The sequence below is a fragment of the Pleurodeles waltl genome, chromosome 11 (assembly GCF_031143425.1).
Source record: "Pleurodeles waltl isolate 20211129_DDA chromosome 11, aPleWal1.hap1.20221129, whole genome shotgun sequence".
Lineage (NCBI taxonomy): Eukaryota > Metazoa > Chordata > Amphibia > Caudata > Salamandridae > Pleurodeles > Pleurodeles waltl.
Window position 1 is genome coordinate 130,676,827 of NC_090450.1, and position 12,210 is coordinate 130,689,036.

At 46.3% G+C, this 12,210-nt stretch overlaps 1 protein-coding gene across 1 annotated transcript in view; it reads right to left on the bottom strand.

Moving 5' to 3' along the window:
* IQCJ (IQ motif containing J) overlaps positions 1–12,210 on the bottom strand; it is a 701,797-nt gene that overhangs the window by 325,583 nt on the left and 364,004 nt on the right. The gene's annotated exons all lie outside the window — the stretch shown is intronic.

Here is a 12,210-nt window from a genome sequence, read left to right on the forward strand (position 1 = left end):
TGGGGGAACGATGGGTTGAAGGAAATTTGTGGCTCCTCTCAGATTCCAGAACTTTCTGTCACTGAAATGTGAGGAAAACGTGTTTTTTTAGCCACGTTTTGAGGTATGCAAAGGATTCTGGGTAACAGAACCTGGTCAGAGACCCAAAAGTCACCCCATCTTGGATTCCCCTAGGTCTCTAGTTTTCAAAAATGCACAGGTTTGGTAGGTTTCCCTATGTGCCGGCTGAGCTAGAGGTCAAAATCTACAGGTAGGCACTTTGCAAAAAACAGCTCTGTTTTCTGTCAAAAAATGGGATGTGTCCACGTTGTGTTTTGGGGCATTTCCTGTCGTGGGCGCTAGGCCTACCCACACAAGTGAGGTATCATTTTTATCGGGAGACTTGGGTGAACGCTGGGTGGAAGGAAATTTGTGGCTCCTCTCAGATTCCAGAACTTTCTGTCACTGAAATGTGAGTAAAACGTGTTTTTTTAGCCACGTTTTGAGGTTTGCAAAGGATTCTGGGTAACAGAACCTGGTCAGAGCCCCACAAATCACCCCATCTTGGATTCCCCTAGGTCTCTAGTTTTCAAAAATGCATACGTTTGGTAGGTTTCCCTAGGTGCCGGCTGAGCTAGAGGCCAAAATCTACAGGTAGGCACTTTGCAAAAAACAGCTCTGTTTTCTGTAAAAAAATGGGATGTGTCCACGGTGAGTTTTGGGGCATTTCCTGTCGCGGGCGCTAGGCCTACCCACACAAGTGAGGTATCATTTTTATCGGGAGACTTGGGGGAACGCTGGGTTGAAGGAAATTTGTGGCTCCTCTCAGATTCCAGAACTTTCTGTCACCGAAATGAGAGGAAAAAGTGTTTTTTTGGCCAAATTTTGATGTTTGCAAAGGATTCCGGGTAACAGAACCTGGTCAGAGCCCCACAAGTCACCCCATCTTGGATTCCCCTGGGTTTCTAGTTTTCAAAAATGCGCTGGTTGGCTAGGTTTCCCCAGGTGCCGGCTAAGCTAGAGGCCAAAATCCACAGGTAGGCACTGTTTTCTATGAAAAAATGTGATGTGTCCACGCTGTGTTTTGGGGCATTTCCTGTCGCGGGCGCTTAGGCTTACCCACACAAGTGAGGTATCATTTTTATCGGGAGACTTGGGGGAATGCTGGGTAGAAGGTAATTTGTGGCTTCTCTCAGATTCCAGAACTTTCTGTCACCGAAATGTGAGGAAAACGTGTTATTTTAGCCACATTTTGAGGTTTGCAAAGGATTCTGGGTAACAGAACCTGGCCAGAGCCCCACAAGTCCCCTCATCTTGGATTCCCCTGGGTTTCTAGTTTTCAAAACTCCGCTGGTTTGCTAGGTTTCCCCAGGTGCCGGATGAGCTAGAGGCCAAAATCCACAGGTAGGCACTGTTTTCTATGAAAAAATGTGATTTGTCCACGTTGTGTTTTGGGGCATATCCTGTCGCGGGCGCTAGGCCTACCCACACAAGTGAGGTATCATTTTTATCGGGAGACTTGGGGGAACGCTGGGTGGAAGGAAATTTGTGGCTCCTCTCAGATTCCAGAACTTTCTGTCCCTGAAATTTGAGGAAAACGTGTCATTTTAGCCACATTTTGAGGTTTGCAAATGATTCTGGGTAACAGAACCTGGTCAGAGCCCCACAAGTACCCCCATCTTGGATTCCCCTAGATCTCTAGTTTTCAAAAATGCACAGGTTTGGTAGGTTTCCCTAGGTGCAGGCTGAGCTAGAGGCCAAAATCTACAGGTAGGGACTTTGCAAAAAAACAGCTCTGTTTTCTGTAAAAATTGGGATGTGTCCATGTTGTGTTTTGGGGCATTTCCTGTCGCGGGCGCTAGGCATACCCACACAAGTGAGGTATCATTTTTATCAGGAGACTTGGGGGAACGCTAGGTGGAAGGAAATTTGTGGCTCCTCTCAGATTCCAGAACTTTCTGTCACCGAAATATGAGGAAAAAGTGTTTTTTAGCCACATTTTGAGGTGTGCAAAGGATTCTGGGTAACAGAACCTGGTCAGAGACCCACAAGTCACCCCATCTTGGATTCACCTAGGTTTCTAGTTTTCAAAAATGCATACGTTTGGTAGGTTTCCCTAGGTGCCAGCTGAGCTAGAGGCCAAAATCTACAGGTAGGCACTTTGCAAAAAACAGCTCTGTTTTCTGTAAAAAAATGGGATGTGTCCACGTTGAGTTTTGGGGCATTTCCTGTCGCGGGCGCTAGGCCTACCCACACAAGTGAGGTATCATTTTTATCGGGAGACTTGGGGGAACGCTGGGTGGAAGGAAATTTGTGGCTCCTCTCAGACTCCAGAACTTTCTGTCCCTGAAATTTGAGGAAAACGTGTCATTTTAGCCACATTTTGAGGTTTGCAAATGATTCTGGGTAACAGAACCTGGTCAGAGCCCCACAAGTACCCCCATCTTGGATTCCCCTAGGTCTCTAGTTTTCAAAAATGCACAGGTTTGGTAGGTTTCCCTAGGTGCAGGCTGAGCTAGAGGCCAAAATCTACAGGTAGGGACTTTGCAAAAAAACAGCTCTGTTTTCTGTAAAAATTGGGATGTGTCCATGTTGTGTTTTGGGGCATTTCCTGTCGCGGGCGCTAGGCATACCCACACAAGTGAGGTATCATTTTTATCAGGAGACTTGGGGGAACGCTAGGTGGAAGGAAATTTGTGGCTCCTCTCAGATTCCAGAACTTTCTGTCACCGAAATATGAGGAAAAAGTGTTTTTTAGCCACATTTTGAGGTGTGCAAAGGATTCTGGGTAACAGAACCTGGTCAGAGACCCACAAGTCACCCCATCTTGGATTCACCTAGGTTTCTAGTTTTCAAAAATCCATACGTTTGGTAGGTTTCCCTAGGTGCCAGCTGAGCTAGAGGCCAAAATCTACAGGTAGGCACTTTGCAAAAAACAGCGCTGTTTTCTGTAAAAAAATGGGATGTGTCCACGTTGAGTTTTGGGGCATTTCCTGTCGCGGGCGCTAGGCCTACCCACACAAGTGAGGTATCATTTTTATCGGGAGACTTGGGGGAACGCTGGGTGGAAGGAAATTTGTGGCTCCTCTCAGATTCCAGAACTTTCTGTCACTGAAATTTGAGGAAAACGTGTCATTTTAGCCACATTTTGAGGTTTGCAAAGGATTCTGGGTAACAGAACCTGGTCAGAGCTCCACAAGTACCCCCATCTTGGATTCCCCTAGGTCTCTAGTTTTCAAAAATGCACAGGTTTGGTAGGTTTCCCTAGGTGCAGGCTGAGCTAGAGGCCAAAATCTACAGGTAGGGACTTTGCAAAAAAACAGCTCTGTTTTCTGTCAAAAATTGGGATGTGTCCATGTTGTGTTTTGGGGCATTTCCTGTCGCGGGCGCTAGGCATACCCACACAAGTGAGGTATCATTTTTATCAGGAGACTTGGGGGAACGCTAGGTGGAAGGAAATTTGTGGCTCCTCTCAGATTCCAGAACTTTCTGTCACCGAAATATGAGGAAAAAGTGTTTTTTAGCCACATTTTGAGGTGTGCAAAGGATTCTGGGTAACAGAACCTGGTCAGAGACCCACAAGTCACCCCATCTTGGATTCACCTAGGTTTCTAGTTTTCAAAAATGCATACGTTTGGTAGGTTTCCCTAGGTGCCGGCTGAGCTAGAGGCCAAAATCTACAGGTAGGCACTTTGCAAAAAACAGCTCTGTTTTCTGTAAAAAAAATGGGATGTGTCCACGTTGAGTTTTGGGGCATTTCCTGTCGCGGGCGCTAGGCCTACCCACACAAGTGAGGTATCATTTTTATCGGGAGACTTGGGGGAACGATGGGTTGAAGGAAATTTGTGGCTCCTCTCAGATTCCAGAACTTTCTGTCACTGAAATGTGAGGAAAACGTGTTTTTTTTAGCCACGTTTTGAGGTATGCAAAGGATTCTGGGTAACAGAACCTGGTCAGAGACCCAAAAGTCACCCCATCTTGGATTCCCCTAGGTCTCTAGTTTTCAAAAATGCACAGGTTTGGTAGGTTTCCCTATGTGCCGGCTGAGCTAGAGGTCAAAATCTACAGGTAGGCACTTTGCAAAAAACAGCTCTGTTTTCTGTCAAAAAATGGGATGTGTCCACATTGTGTTTTGGGGCATTTTCTGTCGCGGGCGCTAAGCCTACCCACACAAGTGTGGTATCATTTTTATCGGGAGACTTGGGGGAACGCTGGGTGGGAGGAAATTTATGGCTCCGCTCAGACTTCAGAACTTTCTGTCACTGAAATGTGAGGAAAACGTGTTTTTTAGCCACGTTTTGAGGTTTGCAAAGGATTCCGGGGAGCAGAACCTGGTCAGAGCACCACAAGTCAACCCATCTTGGATTCCCCTAGGTCTCTAGTTTTCAAAAATGCACAGGTTTGGTAGGTTTCCCTATGTGCCGGCTGAGCTAGAGGTCAAGATCTACTGGTAGGCACTTTGCAAAATACAGCTCTGTTTTCTGTCAAAAAATGGGATGTGTCCACGTTGTGTTTTGGGGCATTTCCTGTCGTGGGCGCTAGGCCTACCCACACAAGTGAGGTATCATTTTTATCGGGAGACTTGGGGGAACGCTGGGTGGAAGGAAATTTGTGGCTCCTCTCAGATTCCAGAACTTTCTGTCACTGAAATGTGAGTAAAACGTGTTTTTTTAGCCACGTTTTGAGGTTTGCAAAGGATTCTAGGTAACAGAACCTGGTCAGAGCGACACAAATCACCCCATCTTGGATTCCCCTAGGTCTCTAGTTTTCAAAAATGCATACGTTTGGTAGGTTTCCCTAGGTGCCGGCTGAGCTAGAGGCCAAAATCTACAGGTAGGCACTTTGCAAAAAACAGCTCTGTTTTCTGTAAAAAAATGGGATGTGTCCACGTTGAGTTTTGGGGCATTTCCTGTCACCGGCGCTAGGCCTACCCACACAAGTGAGGTATAATTGTTATCGGGAGACTTGGGGGAACGCTGGGTTGAAGGAAATTTGTGGCTCCTCTCAGATTCCAGAACTTTCTGTCACTGAAATGTGAGGAAAACGTGTGTTTTTTAGCCACGTTTTGAGGTATGCAAAGGATTCTGGGTAACAGAACCTGGTCAGAGACCCACAAGTCACCCCATCTTGGATTCCCCTAGGTCTCTAGTTTTCAAAAATGCACAGGTTTGGTAGGTTTCCCTATGTGCCGGCTGAGCTAGAGGTCAAAATCTACAGGTAGGCACTTTGCAAAAAACAGCTCTGTTTTCTGTCAAAAAATGGGATGTGTCCACATTGTGTTTTGGGGCATTTCCTGTCGCGGGCGCTAAGCCTACCCACACAAGTGAGGTATCATTTTTATCGGGAGACTTGGGGGAATGCTGGGTGGGAGGAAATTTGTGGCTCCTCTCAGATTCCAGAACTTTCTGTCACTGAAATGTGAGGAAACCGTGTTTTTTAGCCACGTTTTGAGGTTTGCAAAGATTCTGGGTAGCAGAACCTGGTCAGAGCACCACAAGTCACCCCATCTTGGATTCCCCTAGGTCTCTAGTTTTCAAAAATGCACAGGTTTGGTAGGTTTCTACTGGTAGGCACTTTGCAAAATACAGCTCTGTTTTCTGTCAAAAATTGGGATGTGTCCATGTTGTGTTTTGGGGCATTTCCTGTCGCGGGCGCTAGGCATACCCACACAAGTGAGGTATCATTTTTATCAGGAGACTTGGGGGAACGCTGGGTGGAAGGAAATTTGTGGCTCCTCTCAGATTCCAGAACTTTCTGTCACCGAAATATGAGGAAAAAGTGTTTTTTAGCTATATTTTGAGGTGTGCAAAGGATTCTGGGTAACAGAAGCTGGTCAGAGACCCACAAGTCACCCCATCTTGGATTCACCTAGGTTTCTAGTTTTCAAAAATGCATACGTTTGGTAGGTTTCCCTAGGTGCCGGCTGAGCTAGAGGTCAAAATCTACAGGTAGGCACTTTGCAAAAAACAGCTCTGTTTTCTGTCAAAAATTGGGATGTGTCCATGTTGTGTTTTGGGGCATTTCCTGTCGCGGGCTCTAGGCATACCCACACAAGTGAGGTATCATTTTTATCGGGAGACTTGGGGGAACGCTGGGTGGAAGGAAATTTGTGGCTCCTCTCAGATTCCAGAACTTTCTGTCACCGAAATATGAGGAAAAAGTGTTTTTTAGCTATATTTTGAGGTGTACAAAGGATTCTGGGTAACAGAAGCTGGTCAGAGACCCACAAGTCACCCCATCTTGGATTCACCTAGGTTTCTAGTTTTCAAAAATGCATACGTTTGGTAGGTTTCCCTAGGTGCCGGCTGAGCTAGAGGCCAAAATCTACAGGTAGGCACTTTGCAAAAAACAGCTCTGTTTTCTGTAAAAAAATGGGATGTGTCCACGTTGAGTTTTGGGGCATTTCCTGTTGCGGGCGCTAGGCCTACCCACACAAGTGAGGTATCATTTTTATCGGGAGACTTGGGGGAACGCTGGGTTGAAGGAAATTTGTGGCTCCTCTCAGATTCCAGAACTTTCTGTCACTGAAATGTGAGGAAAACGTTTTTTTTTTAGCAACGTTTTGAGGTATGCAAAGGATTCTGGGTAACAGAACCTGGTCAGAGACCCAAAAGTCACCCCATCTTGGATTCCCCTAGGTCTCTAGTTTTCAAAAATGCACAGGTTTGGTAGGTTTCCCTATGTGCCGGCTGAGCTAGAGGTCAAAATCTACAGGTAGCCACTTTGCAAAAAACAGCTCTGTTTTCTGTCAAAAAATGGGATGTGTCCACATTGTGTTTTGGGGCATCTCCTGTCGCGGGCGCTAAGCCTACCCACACAAGTGTGGTATCATTTTTATCGGGAGACTTGGGGGAACGCTGGGTGGGAGGAAATTTGTGGCTCCTCTCAGATTCCAGAACTTTCAGTCACTGAAATGTGAGGAAAACGTGTTTTTTAGCCACGTTTTGAGGTTTGCAAAGAATTCTGGGTAGCAGAACCTGGTCAGAGCACCACAAGTCACCCCATCTTGGATTCCCCTAGGTCTCTAGTTTTCAAAAATGCACAGGTTTGGTAGGTTTCCCTATGTGCCGGCTGAGCTAGAGGTCAAAATCTACTGGTAGGCACTTTGCAAAATACAGCTCTGTTTTCTGTCAAAAAATGGGATGTGTCCACGTTGTGTTTTGGGGCATTCCCTGTCGTGGGCGCAAGGCCTACCCACACAAGTGAGGTATCATTTTTATCGGGAGACTTGGGGGAACGCTTGGTGGAAGGAAATTTGTGGCTCCTCTCAGATTCCAGAACTTTCTGTCACTGAAATTTGAGGAAAACGTGTCATTTTAGCCACATTTTGAGGTTTGCAAAGGATTCTGGGTAACAGAACCTGGTCAGAGCCCCACAAGTACCCCCATCTTGGATTCCCCTAGGTCTCTAGTTTTCAAAAATGCACAGGTTTGGTAGGTTTCCCTAGGTGCAGGCTGAGCTAGAGGCCAAAATCTACAGGTAGGGACTTTGCAAAAAAACAGCTCTGTTTTCTGTCAAAAATTGGGATGTGTCCATGTTGTGTTTTGGGGCATTTCCTGTCGCGGGCGCTAGGCATACCCACACAAGTGAGGTATCATTTTTATCAGGAGACTTGGGGGAACGCTAGGTGGAAGGAAATTTGTGGCTCCTCTCAGATTCCAGAACTTTCTGTCACCGAAATATGAGGAAAAAGTGTTTTTTAGCCACATTTTGAGGTGTGCAAAGGATTCTGGGTAACAGAACCTGGTCAGAGACCCACAAGTCACCCCATCTTGGATTCACCTAGGTTTCTAGTTTTCAAAAATGCATACGTTTGGTAGGTTTCCCTAGGTGCCGGCTGAGCTAGAGGCCAAAATCTACAGGTAGGCACTTTGCAAAAAACAGCTCTGTTTTCTGTAAAAAAATGGGATGTGTCCACGTTGAGTTTTGGGGCATTTCCTGTCGCGGGCGCTAGGCCTACCCACACAAGTGAGGTATCATTTTTATCGGGAGACTTGGGGGAACGATGGGTTGAAGGAAATTTGTGGCTCCTCTCAGATTCCAGAACTTTCTGTCACTGAAATGTGAGGAAAACGTGTTTTTTTAGCCACGTTTTGAGGTATGCAAAGGATTCTGGGTAACAGAACCTGGTCAGAGACCCAAAAGTCACCCCATTTTGGATTCCCCTAGGTCTCTAGTTTTCAAAAATGCACAGGTTTGGTAGGTTTCCCTATGTGCCGGCTGAGCTAGAGGTCAAAATCTACAGGTAGGCACTTTGCAAAAAACAGCTCTGTTTTCTGTCAAAAAATGGGATGTGTCCACATTGTGTTTTGGGGCATTTTCTGTCGCGGGCGCTAAGCCTACCCACACAAGTGTGGTATCATTTTTATCGGGAGACTTGGGGGAACGCTGGGTGGGAGGAAATTTATGGCTCCGCTCAGACTTCAGAACTTTCTGTCACTGAAATGTGAGGAAAACGTGTTTTTTAGCCACGTTTTGAGGTTTGCAAAGGATTCCGGGGAGCAGAACCTGGTCAGAGCACCACAAGTCAACCCATCTTGGATTCCCCTAGGTCTCTAGTTTTCAAAAATGCACAGGTTTGGTAGGTTTCCCTATGTGCCGGCTGAGCTAGAGGTCAAGATCTACTGGTAGGCACTTTGCAAAATACAGCTCTGTTTTCTGTCAAAAAATGGGATGTGTCCACGTTGTGTTTTGGGGCATTTCCTGTCGTGGGCGCTAGGCCTACCCACACAAGTGAGGTATCATTTTTATCGGGAGACTTGGGGGAACGCTGGGTGGAAGGAAATTTGTGGCTCCTCTCAGATTCCAGAACTTTCTGTCACTGAAATGTGAGTAAAACGTGTTTTTTTAGCCACGTTTTGAGGTTTGCAAAGGATTCTGGGTAACAGAACCTGGTCAGAGCCCCACAAATCACCCCATCTTGGATTCCCCTAGGTCTCTAGTTTTCAAAAATGCATACGTTTGGTAGGTTTCCCTAGGTGCCGGCTGAGCTAGAGGCCAAAATCTACAGGTAGGCACTTTGCAAAAAACAGCTCTGTTTTCTGTAAAAAAATGGGATGTGTCCACGTTGAGTTTTGGGGCATTTCCTGTCACGGGCGCTAGGCCTACCCACACAAGTGAGGTATAATTGTTATCGGGAGACTTGGGGGAACGCTGGGTTGAAGGAAATTTGTGGCTCCTCTCAGATTCCAGAACTTTCTGTCACTGAAATGTGAGGAAAACGTGTGTTTTTTAGCCACGTTTTGAGGTATGCAAAGGATTCTGGGTAACAGAACCTGGTCAGAGACCCACAAGTCACCCCATCTTGGATTCCCCTAGGTCTCTAGTTTTCAAAAATGCACAGGTTTGGTAGGTTTCCCTATGTGCCGGCTGAGCTAGAGGTCAAAATCTACAGGTAGGCACTTTGCAAAAAACAGCTCTGTTTTCTGTCAAAAAATGGGATGTGTCCACATTGTGTTTTGGGGCATTTCCTGTCGCGGGCGCTAAGCCTACCCACACAAGTGAGGTATCATTTTTATCGGGAGACTTGGGGGAACGCTGGGTGGGAGGAAATTTGTGGCTCCTCTCAGATTCCAGAACTTTCTGTCACTGAAATGTGAGGAAACCGTGTTTTTTAGCCACGTTTTGAGGTTTGCAAAGATTCTGGGTAGCAGAACCTGGTCAGAGCACCACAAGTCACCCCATCTTGGATTCCCCAAGGTCTCTAGTTTTCAAAAATGCACAGGTTTGGTAGGTTTCTACTGGTAGGCACTTTGCAAAATACAGCTCTGTTTTCTGTCAAAAATTGGGATGTGTCCATGTTGTGTTTTGGGGCATTTCCTGTCGCGGGCGCTAGGCATACCCACACAAGTGAGGTATCATTTTTATCAGGAGACTTGGGGGAACGCTGGGTGGAAGGAAATTTGTGGCTCCTCTCAGATTCCAGAACTTTCTGTCACCGAAATATGAGGAAAAAGTGTTTTTTAGCTATATTTTGAGGTGTGCAAAGGATTCTGGGTAACAGAAGCTGGTCAGAGACCCACAAGTCACCCCATCTTGGATTCACCTAGGTTTCTAGTTTTCAAAAATGCATACGTTTGGTAGGTTTCCCTAGGTGCCGGCTGAGCTAGAGGCCAAAATCTACAGGTAGGCACTTTGCAAAAAACAGCTCTGTTTTCTGTAAAAAAATGGGATGTGTCCACGTTGAGTTTTGGGGCATTTCCTGTTGCGGGCGCTAGGCCTACCCACACAAGTGAGGTATCATTTTTATCGGGAGACTTGGGGGAACGCTGGGTTGAAGGAAATTTGTGGCTCCTCTCAGATTCCAGAACTTTCTGTCACTGAAATGTGAGGAAAACGTTTTTATTTTAGCAACGTTTTGAGGTATGCAAAGGATTCTGGGTAACAGAACCTGGTCAGAGACCCAAAAGTCACCCCATCTTGGATTCCCCTAGGTCTCTAGTTTTCAAAAATGCACAGGTTTGGTAGGTTTCCCTATGTGCCGGCTGAGCTAGAGGTCAAAATCTACAGGTAGCCACTTTGCAAAAAACAGCTCTGTTTTCTGTCAAAAAATGGGATGTGTCCACATTGTGTTTTGGGGCATTTCCTGTCGCGGGCGCTAAGCCTACCCACACAAGTGTGGTATCATTTTTATCGGGAGACTTGGGGGAACGCTGGGTGGGAGGAAATTTGTGGCTCCTCTCAGATTCCAGAACTTTCTGTCACTGAAATGTGAGGAAAACGTGTTTTTTAGCCACGTTTTGAGGTTTGCAAAGAATTCTGGGTAGCAGAACCTGGTCAGAGCACCACAAGTCACCCCATCTTGGATTCCCCTAGGTCTCTAGTTTTCAAAAATGCACAGGTTTGGTAGGTTTCCCTATGTGCCGGCTGAGCTAGAGGTCAAAATCTACTGGTAGGCACTTTGCAAAATACAGCTCTGTTTTCTGTCAAAAAATGGGATGTGTCCACGTTGTGTTTTGGGGCATTTCCTGTCGTGGGCGCTAGGCCTACCCACACAAGTGAGGTATCATTTTTATCGGGAGACTTGGGGGAACGCTGGGTGGAAGGAAATTTGTGGCTCCTCTCAGATTCCAGAACTTTCTGTCACTGAAATGTGAGTAAAACGTGTTTTTTTAGCCACGTTTTGAGGTTTGCAAAGGATTCTGGGTAACAGAACCTGGTCAGAGCCCCACAAATCACCCCATCTTGGATTCCCCTAGGTCTCTAGTTTTCAAAAATGCATACGTTTGGTAGGTTTCCCTAGGTGCCGGCTGAGCTAGAGGCCAAAATCTACAGGTAGGCACTTTGCAAAAAACAGCTCTGTTTTCTGTAAAAAAAATGGGATGTGTCCACGTTGAGTTTTGGGGCATTTCCTGTCACGGGCGCTAGGCCTACGCACACAAGTGAGGTATCATTTTTATCGGGAGACTTGGGGGAACGCTGGGTTGAAGGAAATTTGTGGCTCCTCTCAGATTCCAGAACGTTGTGTCACTGAAATGTGAGGAAAACGTGTGTTTTTTAGCCACGTTTTGAGGTATGCAAAGGATTCTGGGTAACAGAACCTGGTCAGAGACCCACAAGTCACCCCATCTTGGATTCCCCTAGGTCTCTAGTTTTCAAAAATGCACAGGTTTGGTAGGTTTCCCTATGTGCCGGCTGAGCTAGAGGTCAAAATCTACAGGTAGGCACTTTGCAAAAAACAGCTCTGTTTTCTGTCAAAAAATGGGATGTGTCCACATTGTGTTTTGGGGCATTTCCTGTCGCGGGCGCTAAGCCTACCCACACAAGTGAGGTATAATTTTTATCGGGAGACTTGGGGGAACGCTGGGTGGGAGGAAATTTGTGGCTCCTCTCAGATTCCAGAACTTTCTGTCACTGAAAAGTGAGGAAAACGTGTTTTTTAGCCACGTTTTGAGGTTTGCAAAGGATTCTGGGTAGCAGAACCTGGTCAGAGCACCACAAGTCACCCCATCTTGGATTCCCCTAGGTCTCTAGTTTTCAAAAATGCACAGGTTTGGTAGGTTTCCCTATGTGCCGGCTGAGCTTGAGGCCAAAATCTACAGGTAGGCACTTTGCAAAAAACAGCTCTGTTTTCTGTCAAAAAATGGGATGAGTCCACGTTGTGTTTTGGGGCATTTCCTGTCGCGGGCGCTAGGCCTACCCACACAAGTGAGGTATCATTTTTATCGGGAGACTTGGGGGAACGCTGGGTTGAAGGAAATTTGTGGCTCCTCTCAGATTCCAGAACTTTCT